Source organism: Oncorhynchus gorbuscha, unplaced genomic scaffold (genome assembly GCF_021184085.1).
Source record: "Oncorhynchus gorbuscha isolate QuinsamMale2020 ecotype Even-year unplaced genomic scaffold, OgorEven_v1.0 Un_scaffold_6913, whole genome shotgun sequence".
In the NCBI taxonomy this organism is placed as follows: Eukaryota; Metazoa; Chordata; class Actinopteri; order Salmoniformes; family Salmonidae; genus Oncorhynchus; species Oncorhynchus gorbuscha.
The window spans coordinates 14,220-19,301 of NW_025750414.1; the positions used below are offsets into that span (position 1 = coordinate 14,220).

Consider the following 5,082-nt stretch of genomic DNA (forward strand, 5'->3'; position numbering starts at 1 on the left):
TGGTTCAGCAGCTTTAGGGATCTTTTTCTCCTTCTTTCCTTCCTCTGTTTTTCCCTTCTCTTTCTTGCCTTTCTTTATTTCTATCACCTCTCCTTCCTCTACCTTGACAACGCTGATCTCTGTCTCTTCTGCCTGAGAGAGCTTCTTTTTGAGCTTTTTTTTTTTCAGCTTCTGCCCATTTTCCACTACTCCTTTCTCATCCTTTAATCCACTGTGTTCTGTCTCCAGCTCCGTTGTAACAGTGTTAACACCTTTCTGCTTCTCCTGACACACCCTCCCCGTCATTTCCATTAGTCATGACTTCCTCACCGTTGGTGTTTGTCTCAGACGACAACTTCTTCTTCTTTCCTTTCCGTTTCTCCTGCTCTCCTTCCGTATTCCCCCATTCCCCATTGGATGAAACCTGCTCTTCTACCAGAGTCTCTACGTTCGTCTTCTTTTTCTTCTTCACTCCTTCGCTATTCCCTGGTTTATGGAAGTGTTTTCTGAGATCTCTTCCTCAACGTGGGTGTCCTTCCCACTCTTCCTGTTCGTCTTCTTCATGGTAACGTTCCTGTTGCCTGTGTCGGCCTGGACCATCTGAGAAAAATAAACATCCCACAATATGGATCTGTTTGAAAGAAGCAGTCACTTCCAAGGACATTGTAGAGAATGCATTTTCGGTTTAAAATGGACACAATATTGATATTGACAGTGTGTGTCCTAAATGAAACCCTATTTTCTATATAGTGCACTTCTTCTGACCCAATGTGTCCTGGTTTAAAGGTGGTGCACTAAATAGGGGATATGGTGGCATTTGGGATGCAGCCAGTGTCATTTTGGCGAGCAACACAGAACCAGATACAAACCAGTGTCATTTTGGCAAGCAACACAGAACCAGATACAAACCAGTGTCATTTTGGCGAGCAACACAGAACCAGATACAAACCAGTGATCTGACTGAAACCGTGGACTGGGACTCCTTGTCTATCTCCCTCTGTAGGGCCAGACGTTGAGCCTACAGGGGATAAAGCCCGGATTAAAAACTAACAGTAAACTTTTACAGTAGATGTTGGCTAAAGTACTATGTTTCATAGGTTGTCTATCCAAATTGTCAGCCAATCCCAGCACATGTGGAGGAAGGGGTCTTAAAAATCAGTGATTCACATACACTGACTGGTGATCAATTGATAATGATTGTTGTTTGTGTGATTTGATAGTGATTCATTTTATGGTGATCTCATCTAATGTTAGCTACCTGATCAATAAAGACCGTTTCCACCGTGTTGTATCTTCCTGTCTTCTCGGACACGAAAACCACTTCGTCGTGAAAAGCCGTCTGCAGAATGAAACACATCCAGTTCAGTTAACGCAGGTAGGTTATACAAAACAATAACATCTACCAGTCTATTTGCCCAGGTTATAATGTAGTTTACAAAACAGCTTGATCAATGTAAGTCAAGTTATGCTAGCAAGCAGCATCGAATGAATGTGTGCATGGGGTGTTAGGGTTAGCCAGCTTGCCATGTTAGCTGGCCAAATAACCCGTCACCGGTGATAAAACACTTTGCAACGGGTCAACACAGCAATTCGCTGGAAGACTACCTGAAGGCTTCATCATTTCATATTTACAAATAACGGCATTAAAGTTGACTTACTTTTAAGACTCACGTAGAAACGTGTGTACACCAGCGCTGCACTGCTCCTTGACCCGGAAATACTGTCAGATTCTCTTCTAGTAATCGTCCTCGTGTGTCTATTGCAACAAAGCTCAACCGCACGCTCCTTCTGTTCCTCTCCTATCTCCGGATTCTCTCCCTTCTTTACACCTCGTATTTGTCTTTATTTTTCTCGCTTTCTCATATGCTATAGGTGTGGTTCTCTCTCTCAAAAACGTGCAGAACAACAAAACATACCCAATCAAGTTGCAGAGCTCTGAAAAGCCCATGTGCTTATTGCGCCACTACTTTTGACCGGAGTTCCCATGTGGGATGCGGCCATGCAGTGTGGGCAAACACTCACTCCATAATTTGCTCACACACAACATACATTTATACTGACTCTACACACACGCACACCAACTCATATAAAATCATCATATACACTGTTGCTGTTCTGTTGGTCATATATCCTGACACCTCGTCACATTACCCCTCTACATATCTACCTCTATAGATCCAGTATCCCTGTACATTATAATATGGTACTGACCCTGTATATAGTATGTTTACCCCTCTACATATCTACCTCTATAGATCCAGTATCCCTGTACATTATAATATGGTACTGACCCTGTATATAGTATGTTTACCCCTATACATATCTACCTCTATAGATCCAGTATCCCTGTACATTATAATATGGTACTGACCCTGTATATAGTATGTTTACCCCTATACATCTACCTCTATATATCCAGTATCCCTGTGCATTATAATATGGTACTGACCCTGTATATAGTATGTTTACCCCTATACATATCTACCTCTATAGATCCAGTATCCCTGTACATTATAATATGGTACTGACCCTGTATATAGTATGTTTACCCCTATACATATCTACCTCTATAGATCCAGTATCCCTGTACATTATAATATGGTACTGACCCTGTATATAGTATGTTTACCCCTATACATATCTACCTCTATAGATCCAGTATCCCTGTACATTATAATATGGTACTGACCCTGTATATAGTATGTTTACCCCTATACATATCTACCTCTATAGATCCAGTATCCTGTACATTTATAATATGGTACTGACCCTGTTTATATAGTATGTTTACCCCTATACATATCTATATGTTTACCCCTCTACATATCTCTATAGATCCAGTATCCCTGTACATTATAATATGGTACTGACCCTGTATATAGTATGTTTACCCCTATACATATCTACCTCTATAGATCCAGTATCCCTGTACATTTATATTATAATATGTATGTTTACCCCTGACATATATACCTGTATATAGTATCCTGTTATACCCCTCTACATATCCACCTCTATAGATCCAGTATCCCTGTACATTATAATATGGTACTGACCCTGTATATAGTATGTTTTACCCCTATACATATCTACCTCTAGATCCAGTATCCCTGTACATTATAATATGGTACTGACCCTGTATATAGTATGTTTACCTATACATATCTACCTCTATAGATCCAGTATCCCTGTACATTATAATATGGTACTGACCCTGTATATAGTATGTTTACCCCTATACATATCTACCTCTATAGATCCAGTATCCCTGTACATTATAATATGGTACTGACCCTGTATAGTATGTTTACCCCTATACATATCTACCTCTATAGATCCAGTATCCCTGTACATTATAATATGGTACTGACCCTGTATATAGTATGTTTACCCCTATACATATCTACCTCTATAGATCCAGTATCCTGTACATTATAATATGGTACTGACCTGTATATAGTATGTTTACCCCTATACATATCTACCTCTATAGATCCAGTATCCTGTACATTATAATATGGTACTGACCCTGTATATATAGTATGTTTACCCCTATACATATCTACCTCTATAGATCCAGTATCCCTGTACATTATAATATGGTACTGACCCTGTATATAGTATGTTTTACTCCTATACATATCTACCTCTATAGATCCAGTATCCCTGTACATTATAATATGGTACTGACCCTGTATATAGTATGTTTACCCCTATACATATCTACCTCTATAGATCCAGTATCCTGTACATTATAATATGGTACTGACCCTGTATATAGTATGTTTACCCCTATACATATCTACCTCTATAGATCCAGTATCCCTGTACATTATAATATGGTACTGACCCTGTATATAGTAGTATGTTTACCCCTGTACATATAATACCCTCTATAGATCCCCCTAGTATCTACCTCCCTGTACATTATAATATGGTACTGACCCTGTATATAGTATGTTTACCCCTATATATCATATCTACATTTATAATTTGTTACTGACTATAGATCCAGTATCCCTGTACATTATAATATGGTACTGACCCTGTATATAGTATGTTTACCCCTATACATATCTACCTCTATAGATCCAGTATCCCTGTACATTATAATATGGTACTGACCCTGTATATAGTATGTTTACCCCTATACATATCTACCTCTATAGATCCAGTATCCCTGTACATTATAATATGGTACTGACCCTGTATATAGTATGTTTACCCCTATACATATCTACCTCTATAGATCCAGTATCCTGTACATTATAATATGGTACTGACCCTGTATATAGTATGTTTACCCCCTATACATATCTACCTCTATAGAATCCAGTATCCCTGTACATTATAATATGGTACTGACCCTGTATATAGTATGTTTTACCCCTATACATATCTACTCTATGTAGTATCTGTACATTATAATATGGTACTGACCCTGTATATAGTATGTTTACCCCTATACATATCTACCTCTATAGATCCAGTATCCCTGTACATTATAATATGGTACTGACCCTGTATATAGTATGTTTACCCCCTATACATATCTACCTCTATAGATCCAGTATCCCTGTACATTATAATATGGTACTGACCCTGTATATAGTATGTTTACCCCTCTACATATCTACCTCTATAGATCAGTATCCTGTACATTTATAATGGTACTGACCCTGTATATAGTATGTTTGCCTCTGCATATCTACCTCTATAGATCCAGTATCTGTACATTATAATAATTTTATTCCCTGTATATAGTATGTTTACCCTATACATATCCACCTCTATAGATCCAGTATCCCTGTACATTATAATATGGTACTGACTCTGTATATGAGTATGTTTTTACCCCTATACGTATCTGCCTCTATGAATCCAGTATCCCTGTACATTTATAATATAATAATTTTGACTCTGTATATGTATGTTTACCCCTCTACATATCTACCTCTATAGATCCAGTATCCCTGTACATTTATAATATGGTACTGACCCTGTATATAGTATGTTGACCCCTATACATATCTACCATCTATAGATCCAGTATCCACTGTACATTATAATATGGTACTGACCCTGTATATAGTATGTTTACTC

The 5,082-nt window shown here is 38.1% G+C and overlaps 1 long non-coding RNA gene across 1 annotated transcript; it reads right to left on the bottom strand.

Moving 5' to 3' along the window:
- Positions 1 to 218: 218 nt before the first annotated feature.
- Positions 219 to 2,001, bottom strand: LOC124029595. Its single transcript, XR_006837808.1, has 4 exons — positions 1,638 to 2,001; positions 1,238 to 1,318; positions 929 to 997; positions 219 to 579 (listed from the first exon to the last, which is right to left on the bottom strand). It is a non-coding gene; the product is annotated as an uncharacterized LOC124029595 (long non-coding RNA).
- Positions 2,002 to 5,082: the final 3,081 nt, after the last annotated feature.